Raw genomic sequence first — 16,150 nt, 5'->3', positions numbered from 1 at the left:
GTCTCGATCTCCTGACCTTGTGATCCGCCCGTCTCGGCCTCCCAAAGTGCTGGGATTACAGGCTTGAGCCACCGCACCCGGCCATACATTATTATTATAATTTACAATAATAACAATATTCACACTTGTAGGTATAATGCACTTTCCCAAATACCTTATATGCTTTATCATATTAATCTAGTCAATAACCATATAAAGTAGTATTATCTTCATGTTACATACGAGAAAATTGAAATTAACATTCCCAGGATTGTTTATAAGATTGGAGCTAGAATATCAGAATGAGTACTTAAGAAAACAAAAACAACTTAAAAAAAACTATTTATCTGAAATACAGTTGAAATAACCATTTGGGGGATATATTATCTGCTATAAAGGACTTGTAAAAAAAATATTTTTAGAATGTGCAAATGCATGAAGATTTACCCACTCTGCATCCTAAAGTCCATCCTAAAATCAACAGCTTAAGAAGCAAAATATGTGGAGTTTGATTGGTTTTGCAGACATCAAACTAATATCCCATATCCTATGACCTCAGGATTCAAAAAGGATAAACTAATAACAAGAACAAAAAGAACAATTATGGCTTAAAGTTTCACTTCAATATCCTTAGCATGGATATCAGTCTCATTGATTCTGAATCTTTACAGCTCTGACCATGTGAATATGAAACACTGCTATTTTCTAACAGCAGTACATCCAAAGTCTAGAGCTGGTAAACAGGACAATGTCAGCATTCATAACAAGTCCATATCTTTGTAAAGTGCTTTATATTCGTAAAGAGCTTTCAAACACTTTACTTCAAAATTCTGAGTTGGGTAATTGTTATGATCCTTAATAATTATAGAAGCTATCATTTGTTGAGTTTCTATAATAAGCAGGACATTATATACATGCATACACACACATGCAGACACTTACTTCATTCTAATCCTCACAACAGCCCCATAAACTAGATATATTTATAGTTTACCAATGAAACAGCTGGGGCTGCAAGGGACTTACCCAAGATTAATAAAGGCAGTCTAATTCCAAGGGCAAATGTTCCTGCCATGCCAGGGCTATTTCCCCTTTTCTAGCACATAACGCCAATCAAATTTTTGTGTACACAGCATTTGCATAATGGCCTCTTCCATTTCCATCCCTTCCTTCCCCCCTGGAATCCAGAACTGTTTCACTGTCCCAGAGCCACCTAGAACTCCCACACCCCATCTGAATCAGCCCTCCAGGATCATCAGGTGCTAAATATTTCTCCTACCCCAATTCCCACCCACCCACTGCTATCATCAAAACTTACCGAGCCCATCTCTATATTCTTAATGTCTTTTTGAAATACAAAGTATCCTTGTAACCATGGATGCTAGCACATTTTATTCTTCTGGGATAATGTATTCATTCATATCTTTAGTAAATATTTGTCGAGAACTTATTAGGTAATGCTTTCAGAAAACGAATGCTTTAATTCTAAGGACTGACTATAGAAATGAAGCTGTATTTATCTTCAGGCAAGTCTTTTGATACCACTCAAAGCATAATGACAGAAATCACTCTTTCTCCATGTGTAGTAATAGACAATACTTATCAAGGGTTTCCTCTTTCCTAATGCTATGCATGTATAACCTCATTTAAAATACAATTAAATGATATGGATAATATTATTTTTATTTTATATATGAGGAAACTGAGGCACAGTGGTGAGGCAGTTTGACAAATATAAGATGGCTAGTAAATGGTAGAATCAGGATTTGAACTTAGCTCTGCCTGCAGAGCTGCTACTTCTAACTACTAAGCTATATTACCTCTAGTTTTTTAAATAATTAGGGTATTTATAGATACTAATTTGCCTTGGATAATTTTGATATAAGCTTGCTTTCTTCATGCATAATTAATAGCACTCCTTTTAACTCTCAAAAGTATACTGTTTTGAAAAATAATTAGGCCGGGCGCGGTGGCTCAAGCTTACAATCCCAGCACTTTGGGAGGCCGAGACGGACGGATCACGAGGTCAGGAGATCGAGACCATCCTGGCTAACACCGTGAAACCCCGTCTCTACTAAAAAATACAAGAAAAACCTAGCCAGGCGAGGTGGCGGGCGCCTGTTGTCCCAGCTACTCGGAGGCTGAGGCAGGAGAATGGCGTAAACCCAGGAGGCGGAGCTTGCAGTGAGCTGAGAACCAGCCACTGCACTCCAGCCCGGGCGACAGAGGGAGACTCCGTCTCAAAAAAAAAAAAAAGAAAAATAAATTATATTGTCACCCTGTCTCCAATAAAAAAAAAAATTATAACTTGACATGGCTGGAATAGAAAATAGCACAAGATTATTAATTTTGTAGATTTTATTGTAAGCAGATAAACAAATTATATCATGTATTCGCTGGGACACAAAGAAAGCATGGGAAGGAAGAAAAAAAAAACGAAAAATGAGGAGTCATCAATCTTGATTTAAGAACAGGATCTGCTACTGGTTAGTTATGTGGCACGAGGCAAGTCATATAACATCTGAGTCTCAATCTCATCTATTACATAGAGTTTAAAACACCAAATCCATTGTTATGGTGAAAAGTAAATGATATTACATAGGAAAATACCTGGAACAGTAACTTTACACCTGGAACATAAAAATCCGTCAAAAAGATAGAAGATTAGTTATTCTTTGGAACACAGTTTCCCTTGGCCTGCACACTACGTTGTGTTTCCACTGTAAATGAAAAGTTCTTAGAAGGATTAAACAGTCTTTGGATAGGCACCTAACATCGCAAAGCCCATAGAAATGTACATCATAGGCGGGGCGCAGTGGCTCACACCTGTAATCCCAGCACTTTGGGAGGCTGAGGTGGGTGGATCACCTGAGGTCGGGAGTTCGAGACCAGGCTGACCAATATGGAGAAACCCTGTCTCTACTAAAAATACAAAATTAGCCGGGCATGGTGGCACATGCCTGTAATCCCAGCTACTAGGGAGGCTGAGGCAGGAGAATAGATTGAACCTGGGAGGCAGAGGTCGCGGTGAGTTGAGATCGCACCATTGCACTCCAGCCTGGGCAATGACAGCAAAATTCCATCTTGAAAAAAAAAAAAAACAGAAATGTATATCATAAATTCCTGCTACCAACTTTATTCTTTCAGAGTTACTGCGTTGGGAATTATGTATGAAAACAAATCCATTTCAAAATGCATTCCTTGAAGACCATGTAATATTCTACAGCCCAAATATCTGATCGTTGTAGGTGGCCTCACATGTAGGTTGAAGTGGCAGAATCACACCACGCTCTTGAATACTATTTAATTTTATTCTAGAATCTGGTACTTCAAAGACTGAGGAGCCAAGTTTCAAGGCTCATCTTGAGGGAACAGGAAAGGAAATCTCAGAGCAGCAAAGTACATAAAGAAAGCTCTTTCCCTTTTCTCCCACTGTGAAAGAACAAAACTATTTGGCAAGAAATGTTATGTTTGTACCTCCTCGTACTGTTTTTAAAGGAAGAAAAAGAGGTAAAAGAGAATGGAGGGGTCTGAACGTGTTATAAGCCCCAATGCTATTAGTTTAACATTCCCTAAGCCTGTTTAATTGTTTACTTCATCTTTTGTTTAAGTAGTCTCTCCTCATAGCATGTCTTTGCTAGACAGTAATGAGGCAAAATGCTGAAGAATGATGTATTTTTTACTTACAAGCTATAAAAAGAAGAAACAAATTTACAACTGCACTCAACAAAGAAAACATCACGGTCCCACAGACCTCTCAACCCTGAGTCCTTGAATTGAGATTCATCCAGCACTGGCTAACATTATGTGGTAATTGTGTTTCCTCAAACTCAAATAATTCATGCCAATTACATAACTCACGCAACTCCCTATGGATTCAGCAATTCTCGAACAGCTGGGATATGAAGTCAAGACCATAAACTCAGTTCTTTTCAAGGAAAAATTACAACACAAACCTATTGGATCATGACATGCTTTATTAATAAAGAAAGTATCATGTTTTACTTTCATTTCTCACATTAATTTGTAAAGTAGAAATAATTCATCATTTTTTAAGAAAATAATTAGGAACCCAGTCAAAAAAAAAAGAACAAAGAAAAAAATAGAAAAATCTAAATTTTTTAAAAAGCACCAAAAAAAAAAGTGAATCATCTAAAATAAAGTGGAGAAAATGTTTATTCTTGTCTACACAGTGTACCTCTGCAGAATGACTGAGCTAGCTTGTAGTCAGAAGGATGACATAGGCCATGTGGAGCATACATCCCCAAGTGTATGTAATAGCCCATAGTATTCTGCCTATTGTAGAAACGACATCATGCATTACTCACCCCAAAGAGAAGAAAGGGCAATATCTCCCATAAAAGAGATGATGAATGGTAAGCACACCCCATTCAAGAGAATTTAAGGTTTTGTTTTGTTTTTGTTTTTGTTTTTTGAATGAGTGAATTTAAGGTTTTGTTTTGTTTTTGTTTTTGTTTTTTGAATGAGTGATCCCAACAGCTATAGCACTCATAGCATTCAAGTACTGTAAGTGGTATTGTTTCTACTAAAAAAGCTGAACAAACTAGAGGAGAAATGTTTATTTTAAGAAAATCTTAAATAAATTGAGATTTTTAAGGAGAAATGTGTCATTTATAGAGAAACTAGAAATTATAATTCACAGTTTTGTAATTGCATTTGATATTAGTTGATAAGTGTATATAGTCTAAGGGAACCAATATAATATGGGGTTTGTGCTATGATTTCTTTTTTCTACCACTATTAACAAGCCTTACAGAAAACCCACCAGAGTTAACGAGGTTCAGTGTACTCGGGTCAGCATTCTGAATCATCCTCTTCTTTGTTTGGCTGTCCTGACATGATACATGTTGGTACCACAACAAGGACAGCTGACAACTGCTTTTCCTGTTTGAAAAGAGTTCGCCATTCAACTTGGACCAAAGACATTTGTCATGTTGTAGGCAGTGGATTAACTGTAATCAGACCAAACTAGTGGTAGTGCCAGTGCCAGATTGAAATAATCTGGTGAAACAAAGGCTGGATTTGTCATTTTGAGCATTGCTAGGTTGTTTCTTTGGGGGTAGACAGGGGGAGAGTGGAATGTTATAAAATAGACATGACTCTCTCTATGTAGAGTCAAAAGAAAATACAAAAATTAAAAATTTTCAGGGCTGTTTCAAGCTCTTTACCATGCTAAAACTTGCCAGAAGTAGAGATGTTTTGATATTTATTGTATTTTAATATGCAAACCCTTGTTATTTTCAGAATACAAAAAACATCTTCCTCATATATTTTTGTTTCTAAAAGGTCGTAGTAGTTATACAAAATATGAGCGTATTCTAACTTTGTGAACAGCTAACTTTAACTTTCTAGAAGTCATTTTTCATAGGGTATAGTGATTAGATAATCTCTAGAGTCCATTCTAACTTTGGAATATGATGACATTAAACATTTTATTAACCATTTCCACTCTTTTTTTTTTTTTTTTTTTTTTGGAGACAGAGTCTCGCTGTCACCCAGGCTGGAGTACAGTGGCCGGATCTCAGCTCACTGCAAGCTCCGCCTCCCGGGTTCACGCCATTCTCCTGCCTCAGCCTCCCGAGTAGCTGGGACTACAGGCGCCGGCCACCACGCCCGGCTAGTTTTTGTATTTTTTAGTAGAGACAGGGTTTCACCGTGTTAGCCAGGATGGTCTCGATCTCCTGACCTCGTGATCCGCCCGTCTCGGCCTCCCAAAGTGCTGGGATTACAGGCTTGAGCCACCGCGCCCGGCCCACCATTTCCACTTTCTATATAGTTAGACAAGTCCCCACCAACTGACTTTTTTTAAACTTGTGAATTGTTATCAAAGAGAGCTTATAAATCCTGTCAGTATGAGATATATATATATAGCAATAAAATCTACAGCTAAAAACATCTTTAAAAAACTAACAAGTAAAGGAAAAGATTACCTATGTTAGCTTTTGTTAAAATATAGTTTAGTTAAATAGGCCTTATAGTACAGCTATGATATCTGAGAAAAATTATTTTAAAACTCTGCAGGCTTTTCTTGAAACACTCAAAATGGCTTAAAATAAATTATCATGAAAAGGTAAAATATTTGTCAAAACTTGGCCAAATACCAGTCAACGTAAAACATTTAATAAGTACTTACTGAGCATGTACTATGTGTCAAGAATGGGAAATTCTGGGGATATTAAACAATGTCTCTGGCCTCATGGACCTTATAGTCTAGTGAAAATAGACACAAATAAATTTATATTTAATATTCTGGAATAAAAACAATAACCAACTGCTTTTTTTATTTGTACAACAGGAAAGAAGACCAATCTCTTTAGTCTGCTAATTCATGGAAACCTCTATAAAAACTCATAATTTAAACTAACATTAAGAAGGATTTTTCACTCATACTTATCTGTACATGAGTAAATACAAAAATTGCAGAGTGTATATGGTTTTAGAACAACAGGGAAATATGAAACACATATCTTTTATTCATATATTCAAAAATAATTATTGAGTGCTTACTACAGATGCTCCTCAAGTTACAATGAAACTATGTGCTGATAAATACATCATAAACTGAAAGTACCATAAGTCAAAAATGCATTCAATACACCTAACCTACCAAACAGCATAGCTTAGCCTTGCCAATCTTAAAACGTGCTCAGAACTCAGAACACTGACATTAGCCTACAGTTGGGGAAAGATCAAAATTTTAAATTTGAGATATGTTTTCTACTGAATCCGTCTAGCTTTCACATCACTGTAAAGTTGACAAATCGTAAGTCAAAGCATTGTAAGTTGGGGACCATCTGTACATGACTTTGGTGGCTAAACATATTAGTAACTAAAAAGATGAGAAAAGACAAATCCTTGGCCTCAACCAAGGAAAGAAAATATGTATGCAGATAACTATAATATAATTAGGTATCACAGCAGAGACATAAACCAGTGAGAAGTCAAAAGAGAAATCAATTATTTCATATGGGAGGAATTCAGGGAAGCCTCTTGAAAAAAACCTACCATTTGAACAAGATCTTGAAGAATGTGTTAAATATTGGCAAAAATTTGGGAGAAGGCACTACAGGTTTCTGTGGGATGGCAACATCTAGGTCATCTCAGGTTCTGTTTCTATTGACTGCATTTTTTTGTGATTATAGGTCTCTTTCCACTTCTTCACATGATTAGTAATTTTTTTTATCATATGGTGAACATGGTAGGGATTCTGGATTATGTGGTCTTCCTTTAAAGTGTGTTGAGCTTTTTTTTCTGGAAGGCAGTTAAATTATTGGTAGATCACTTTGGTTCCATCAGGATCAATTTTACATTCTTTTTTAGGGAAAGTCTATTTGTTTTTTGTCTGTTTGTTTGTTTGTTTTGAGACGGAGTCTCACTCTGTCACCCAGGCTGGAGTGCAGTGGCATGATCTTGGCCCACTGCAACTTCCACCTCGCAGGTTCAAGCAATTCTCCTGCCTCAGCCTCCTGAGTAACTGGAATTACAGGTGTGTGCCACCACGCCCGGCTAATTTTTGTATTTTTAGTAGAGACAGGTTTCACCATGTTGGTCAGGCTGGTCTTGAACTCCTGACCTCGTGATCTGCCCGCCTCGGCCTCCCAAAGTGCTGGGATTACAGGTGTGAGCCACCACACCCTCCCAGTCTATTTGTTTTGAACTTGGACTTAGGGCATAGCTTACTCTGGAGTGCAGCATTTTTGGTGTCTCAACAGAACACTTAAGGTATCTAATGTGGTATTTATATTCTAGCTGAGCCAGAACTTAAACATCTCCCAGCCCAGTACAACCTCTATTTCACCATTCAGCTCTGTTGCTGGCAATTTCTCCTAGGCCTCATGGAGTCTTGACCTATACATGTGCAGGTCAGCTTTTGGCAAATGATGTTGAACAGCAAGTCCCCCAACAGACTTCTGTGACTACCATCCTCTCTAAGGACTGGCCTTGCAAATTCCAGCTGCCTCCGCATACTCAAACTCTAATCCCTACCTCCTCAGCCCAGTGAGACTGAGCTCTGCAGAGGCTCCATTTCCATCTGCCAGGGCAGAAAAGTGTTCCCAGACAGAAGCGAGGGCTTACCTCATGTATATATCTTCCTTTTAGATGTTCAAAAAATACCATCTCAGAGACAAACTTGGTAAGGAATAGATGAGTATCAATGTCAATGGAAGTTTGCGCTGCTTATTTAATTTTTTTTTTTTGATGGAGTCTCACTCCGTTGCCCAGGCTGGAGTGCAATGGTGCGATCTTGGCTCACTGCAACCTCCGCCTCCCGGGTTCAAGCGATTCTTCTGCCTCAGCCTCCCAAGTAACTGGGATTACAGGCACACGCCTCCACGCCCAGTTAATTTTTATATTTTTAGTAGAGATGGGGTTTCAACATGTTGGCCAGGCTGGTCTCGAACTCCTGACCTTGTGATCCACACGCCTCGGCCTCCCAAAGTGCTGGGATTACAAGCGTGAACCACTGCACCTGGCCCTGCTTATTTAATTTTTAAATAAAGAGTTCAGCATGATTATGGACAGGGAAGGAAGTCAGTGGGGAAAGATTAAGTGAAGACAGAGAAAAAGAAGGGCAAGTATTGAGACCAAAGACCCAAATAAAAATGCTTTAAAACTTAATAAAAGAATAATATATATTGTATTTTGATAGCAAACATGTCAATCTAGTGTTAATACTTCTATGTGCCCAGTACTATGCTGAGAGAAATGAGAGGAAGTATAACACATGGCTTCTGTTCTAAGAAGTTATAATCAAAAGAAGAATCAAAGCTCATATATCTGAAATAATAAAAGACTAATTCACACTAATCATATGAAAAAAGATCAAAGGTACTAAAGGAAATTTGGAGGCTAGGGACACACCTGAGGGCTAGTGAAGCTGTGAAAATTATCATGAAAGACAGAAACATTAAGCTGATTTTGGATTAGAAAACAGAACAGAAAATGTTCCCAGCAGGAAAAAATATAAGCAAAATATATGTAAGCAAATATGAACACACTGTGTTTCTGTGACACTAAAAGCAGCTAGATTATAGGGTCATGAGAAAGGCAGTGTTGGAGAGCTAGAATGAGGCTAGAGCAGGGGAGAGAAACAATGGTCTGCAGGCCAAATGCAGCCTTCCACATATTTTTGGACAGAGGACAGACTATGAGCTAAGAATGGATTTTATATTTTTTGATGCCTGAAAAAAAACTAAAGGAGAATAATATTTCATGACATATGAAAATGATATGAAATTCAAATTTTAACACCTATAAAAAAGTTTTATTGGAACACAACCATTCTGATTTGTTTGCATGCTAAGGCTGCTTTAGCTACAAGAGCACAGTTGAGTAACAACTGCAAAATCCACAAAACCAAAAATATTTCCTATCTAGCCCTTTACCAAAAAAGTCACCTGCTCTAAATAATCAAACTCCTGATCTATTCTATTACCTACAGGCCAAAAAGTAGAATAATTTAAATCTAAGTAGGCCAGTTTGTTTCATTTTGGAGATAACAAAACTACAGAAAAATTGTAAAGATACACATTTATTTTGTTATTTATCACTTATTTGAAAATCTTTTATCACAATCTCAAGCTTCTCTTAATTACTTATCAAAAGTATTGATTGGTCTAAGTCATATTTTCAGTCACTCAGAGGAATTTGTGCTATGAGACCAAATTTGGCTGCAGCCTTATTGAATAATTGTTTAAATCTCTATTTAAAAATATTCACAGTATAAGCTCACATTCTTTATCTAGAACAATCAGACCCAGGTGTTGGTTGGTAAACTGAAAAAGAATTGAGAACCATTTTATATATATATGAATGATTTTTAATAAATATGTATAATATAAACATTTTATTTTGATTAAAAGTGTATTTATATACCATTTCATTCATGAGTAAAGGCCAACGGCCTTTCTTTGATTGTATGACTGCAATATGAAGTTCTAAGTCCTCTTCCTTGCAAAACCCACGTCTCCAATGGATAGTCTATTCCAAATTTAGCTTTTTTTTTTTTTTTTTTTTTTGAGACGGAGTCTGGCTCTGTCGCCCAAGATGGAGTGCGGTGGCCGGATCTCAGCTCACTGCAAGCTCCGCCGCCCAGGTTTACGCCATTCTCCTGCCTCCGCCTCCCAAGTAGCTGGGACTACAGGCGCCCGCCTCGTCGCCCGGCTAATTTTTTGTATTCTTTAGTAGAGACGGGGTTTCACCGTATTAGCCAGGGTGGTCTCGATCTCCTGATCGAGGGAAATGTCAAGGGAAATGTCAAGCTAAATGTCGGCAGTATGAATACAGATTTCTTAAATATTTTGATGAATTTCTTTCTAATCTTTTACAGTTTTCTGCCCCATCCTGATTCACTTTTATCATTTTTACGAAGCATTCCATTTTTCATAGAAAGAATAACTTGTTTTCAAATATGTTTCATCTGCTCATATATTTAATTAAATTGCATAATTATAATCATAAATGCAAATGAGAAGAAGCACACATGATCATAACCTATCTGTACATGCAACTCCTCAGGTTGGAACAAGACTGATCAAGTAGGCCAAGCGCGGTGGCTCATGCCTGTAATCCTAACACTCTGGAAGGCCAAGGTGGGTGGATCACTTGAGGTCAGGAGTTCGGCCTGGCCAACATGGCAAAACCTCATCTCTACTAAAAATACAAAAATTAGACAGGTGTAGTGGTGGGTGCCTATAATCCCAGCTACTCAGGAGGCTGAGGCAGGGGAGTCGCTTGAACCTGGGAGATGGAGGCTGCAGTGAGCCGAGATCGCACCACTGCACTCCAGCCTGGGCAAGAGTGAAACTCCATCTCAAAAAAAAAAAAAAAAAAAAAAACTACATTAAATATTATCTGTCTATGGTAAGTGATAAAATCAACAGAACCTAGGTTTTGGCTTTCTTTAAAAAATATATTTATATTATTAATGCATTAAACCTGGTGTTTTGGCTTAATTTTAATTTGGATAATTCATTTTGCAGAGATAAATTTTCCCAAAGTTTCAATTAGATATGGCATCCTTTGATTCTGATCCTGAACCAACATTCTTATTTTTCTGAATCATTGAACAGCTGGCACATTCCGCCCCCCAGATCAGGTTTCCATCCATTCCAAGTTAGTAAACATCATTCAGAATTCAAAATGTTTTAAAAAAATGCATCTTAAACTAGCAATAATTTTTTTTAAAAGAGACTATGTCTCTGAGATCAAGCAATCCTCCCACTTCAGCCTCCCAAGTGTCTGTAACTACCGGCATGTGCCACCCCTCCCGGCTAAATATTTCAACAACTTCAGAGACACTTAATTTTCCTGCTTTTGTAAACTGGCAATCTTGACTCTAACATTGCTAGGAATTACTTATCTATATTTGTCCTTAAATACAGGACTTTAAAAAGAAAAAAAAATCAAGGGCTGCTTATCTGCCCCTGGACACCGCTGAGGAAACCTCGTTGAAGTCTCTCTTCCCAGGGCCGTCATGTCTAAGTCAGAGATTCCTAAAGAGCCGGAACAGCTGCGGAAGCTCTTCACGGGAGGGCTGAGCTTTGAAACAACAGATGAGAGCCTGAGGAGCCCTTTTGAGCAGTGGAGAAGGCTCACAGATTGTGTGGTAAGGAGACATGCAAGCACCAAGCACTCTAGGGACTCTGGGTTTGTCACCTATGCCACTGTGGAGGAGGTAGATGCAGCCGTGGATGCAAAGCCACACAGGGTGGATGGGAGACTTGTGGAACCAAAGAAAGTGGTCTCAAGAGAAGATTCTCAAAAACCCGGTGCCCACCTAACTGTGAAAAAGATGTTTGTTGGTGGCACTGAAGAACATCATCTAAAAGATTATTTTGAACAGTTTGAATAATCGAAGTGATGGAAATCATCACTGACTGAGGCAGTGGCTCATGTGTATGGGCAAAACACTCGAGGACTGTGTTTGTGACTAATTGTATTTTAGTTTCTGTTCTGCAGAAAGTGTAAAGCATTCCAACAGAGAGTTTTAATGTAGATTTTTTTTTGCACCCATGCTGTTGATTGCTAAATGTAATAGTCTGATCATGATGCTGAATAAATGTGTCTTTAAAAAAAAAATCAAGGATCAAAGCTTCTAGAAAAAAAAATGACTTCGAATATTTAGCAGCTGACACAGCTAAACAACAGCATACAATTCCGTTAGTTTTTTGTTTGTTTGAGACACGGTCTTTCTCTGTTGCCCAGGCTAGAGTGCGGTGGCACAATCTCAGCTCACTGCAACCTCCACCTCCTGGGCTTAAGCGATCTCCCAGTCAGCCTCCCGAGTACCTGGGACCACAGGCGCATGCCACCATGCTTGGTTAATTTTTATATTTTTGGTAGAGTCGGGGTTTCACCACATTGCCCAGGCTGGCCTCGAACTCCTGAGCTCAAGTGATCTGCCCTCCTTGGCATCCCAAAGTGCTGGGATTACAGGCATGAGCCACCACACCCAGCCCACTAGTTATTTTAAATTGTTCTATAGAAGATTCTTGATAATCTATGTTTATTTTATAGTAACATAAGAACTAAAATGTGTAGCGCATTTTCATTTTTATAAAAGAGAGTGAGAATTCAGTTTAGACTACAATATTAAGCAGTTATTTATATGTAAGAAGCATAGTCATCATTTTTACTTTCTTCTTTTAGCTTATCTGTACATGTAATTTTAACAATAAACTTCTGTAACAAGAAGCAAGCAATTGAGGGATTCTTTAGGAAGAGACTCTATTATCCCATTTTCCTCTCACTCTACGACTCCAAGTGAAGGTGAAAGATAAGAAAAAGAACGCTTAACACCAGAAGGGAATCGGAGAGAATGTTCACCAAAAGCAGGTGAAAGGGTTGAAGGTTATACCCAACTAATATTTTAATATTTTACACAGAAGAATCTTAAAATAATTTTGTTGAGTATAAGAAGTTATATGGGGGCCAGGTACAGTGGCTCACACCTGTAATCCCAGCACTTTGGGAGGCCAAGGCAGGCAGACCACCTGACGTCAGGAGTTCGAGACCAGCCTGACCAACATGGAGAAACCCCATCACCACTAAAAATACAAAATTAGCCAGGGGTGGTGGCGCACGCCTGTAATCCCAGCTACTCAGGAGGCTGAGGCCGGAGAATCGCTTGAACCTGGGAGGAGGAGGTTGCGGTGAGCCAAGATCGCACCATTGCACTCCAGCCTGGGTAACAAGGCGAGACTCCATCTTAAAAAAAAAAAAAAAAAAGTTACATGAAAAAAGGAGTTTTTATGTTCTATCAATAATTCCATTTATATAGCATAATAAATGCTAGTCCATCTATAGTGATAACAAGCCAATCAGTGGTTGTCTTGGGTAGGGAGGGGCAGGAGGATACATTCACCACCTTAATTGTTATGATGGTTTTGCGGTTGTATATATGTCAAAATCTATCAAATTCTAGATATTAAATGTAATGCACATAAATAAATAAAGCTATTAAAAATTATGGGTTAAGAAAGCAGTTCCATGTCATTTTCAGTACAGCTGCACTGCACTTTTTATCTGTCAGTGCAACAAATTATCTCTACTAATGGAGACAGGGGTACCTCGTGATCCTGGAACGTGCACTTTGTGGTTATCTGATGTGCAGGTGCACAGGAAAATGAACATTAACCCTGTGTAGACCTGACACATGGATTGGGTATAGTATTTCCCCGCAATTATAAAAATTACTTCTTCTTTGGCTGCAAGATGAGGATAAATTCTCTCCCTTACCAAATAACAGGCCTTGTGCAAACAGTGAGAATCAGGGAAAGAGCTCTAGCCTAGTCTCAGACAAGCAACAAATGCCTTTCCATCACCTTTTGATGGCAGTATATCCATCTCTACATCTGTTTTTTAAGACTTTCCTATAGGGTCAGAGAAAGGGGTATATCCTATCTCAAAGAGCCTATGCCTGTGCCCTACATTCCCATATACTTCTTTTTTTTGCTTTTTCCATCCCTGCAGTTTCCTACTGTCTTTATTTACCTCTGTAAATACTTCCTACATAAATAAAAACACCCTAATTTATCCTATTTTGAGTGTGCCAGCTGCTTTCTGCTGGAATCTACTGTGTAACCTCAAAATACTCCCACAGTATATGCAAAGTTACATTGATTTAAATTAAAATTTTAAAGTACATAGAAATCCCAAGCAGGATTTCCTATTTTAAAGAAGAGATACTGTGATTATTACTGCAGTGAATCGCTTGAAACTGTTTTGTACTCAGAATGTATGTTGACTTTCTGTTTGTTCAAACTACAAACTTATCTGAATGAAAGCATTGAAAACAGATTGATTATATTCATTCAAAACCCATATTAAATTGTTGGTAAGACATTGAATGTTCTATTGAAAAAAAAAAAATCTCAAATATACCATGCATGGCAGCTCACAGCTGTAATACCAGCAGTTTGGGAAGCCAAGGTAGGAGGATCACTTAAGGCCAGGAGTTCAACACCAACCTGGGAAACATGGTGAGACCTTGTCGCTACACAAAAAATAGAAAAATTAGCCAGGGAGGGTGATGTGCTCATCTGGTCTCAGCTACTTGGGAGGTTGAAGCGAGAAGATTGCTTGAGCCCAGGAGTTCGAGGTTACAGTGAGCTATGAACACACCACTGCACTCCAGCCTGAGCCAAGAGTGAGACCCTGTCTCCTAAAACAAACAAACAAAAAAACCACACACATACAAACATCCAGAAATATCCACAGAAATATCCAGGAAATATTTCACATTTGCTGTAACGATTACAGCAGAAATTTAAAGTAGGAGCCGTGTGTGGTGGCTCACACTTGTAATCCCAACACTTTGGGGGGCTGAGGCGGCAAGATCACTTGAGGGTAGGAGTTCAAGATCTGCCTGCACAAAATGTGAGATTCTCATCTCTACAAAAAAAAAAGTAATTAGCCTGGCGTGGTGGCACATGCCTGTAGTCCAAGTAACTCAAGAGGCTAAGCCAGGAGGATCACTTGAACCCAGGAGTTCAAGAGTGTAGTAAGCTATGATGGCTGCACTCCAGTCTGGGTGACAGAGCAAGACCCTGTCCCTAAAAAAAAAAAACAAAAAACATAATTAGGCAGAGCACAGAGGCGTCAGTGTATAATGCCAACATTTTGGGAGGCCCAGATGGGTGGACCACCTGAGGTCAGGAGCTTGAGACCAGCCTGGCCAACATGGCAAAACCCATCTCTACTAAAACTACAGGAACCTCAGGTATGGTGGCGCACACCTATAATCCCAACTACTGAGGAGGCTGAGGCACGACAATCCTTTGAACCCAGGAAGCGGAGGTTACAGTGAGCCAAGATCACCTGGGCTACAGAGCCAGACTCAGTCTCAAAAAAAAAAATAAAATAAAAGAAGTACTTAGGGAATTGGTACATAATTTCTCAGAATGGCCTTCATTCATCTAAGCATTTTTGCCTAGAATTCTAAGAACAAACTAGTGTTTCCACTGCTAGTCTCTCAGTTTCTCAGTCCATAATTCTGACTACCATCTGACAAATATTTGCTGAGCTACTAAGTACAAGGCATTGCTCTATGCCCTGGGGATGCAATCGATATAATTACTAACTCCTTCTAAAAACCTCCACTGATTTCCCACTGATTAGAGAAGAAAATTCATATTCTTTCACCAAGCAAACATTTCTGACTTGAATTTTTATCCAGAGCCATTTCTCACCATTCCTTTAGGCCAATGGTTATCAAACGTTTTGGTGTTAGGACCTATCCACACTTTTTTTTTTTTTTTTTTTGAGATGGAGTCTTGCTCTGTCACACCCAGGCTGGAGTGCAGTGGTGCGATATTGGCTCACTGCAACCTCCGCCTCCCAGGTTCAAGCGATTCTCCTGCCTCAGCCTCCCAAGTAGCTGGGATTATAGGCACCTGCCAGCACACCCAGCTAATTTTTTGTATTTTTAGTAGATGGTCTCGAACTCTTGACCTCATGTAATCTGTCCGCCTCGGCTCAATAACTTAAAAGTGTGGGCCGGTTGCAGTGGCTCACGCCTGTAATCCCAGCACTTTGGGAGGTTGAGGCAGACAGATCCCCTGAGGACAGGAGTTCGAGACCAGCCTGACCAACATGGTGAAACCCCATCTCTACTAAAAATACAAAAAATTAGCCAGGCATGGTAGCA

The 16,150-nt window shown here is 38.8% G+C and overlaps 1 protein-coding gene and 1 pseudogene across 1 annotated transcript in view; one reads left to right on the top strand and one right to left on the bottom strand.

Moving 5' to 3' along the window:
- Positions 1-16,150, bottom strand: part of ANK2 (ankyrin 2, neuronal) — a 583,270-nt gene that overhangs the window by 508,575 nt on the left and 58,545 nt on the right. The window lies entirely within an intron of this gene.
- Positions 11,280-11,970, top strand: LOC105516273 (annotated as a pseudogene).

The sequence above is a fragment of the Colobus angolensis genome, unplaced genomic scaffold (assembly GCF_000951035.1).
Source record: "Colobus angolensis palliatus isolate OR3802 unplaced genomic scaffold, Cang.pa_1.0 Scaffold279, whole genome shotgun sequence".
NCBI classification, from domain to species: domain Eukaryota; kingdom Metazoa; phylum Chordata; class Mammalia; order Primates; family Cercopithecidae; genus Colobus; species Colobus angolensis.
This window is presented reverse-complemented; position numbering and strand designations above follow the sequence as displayed.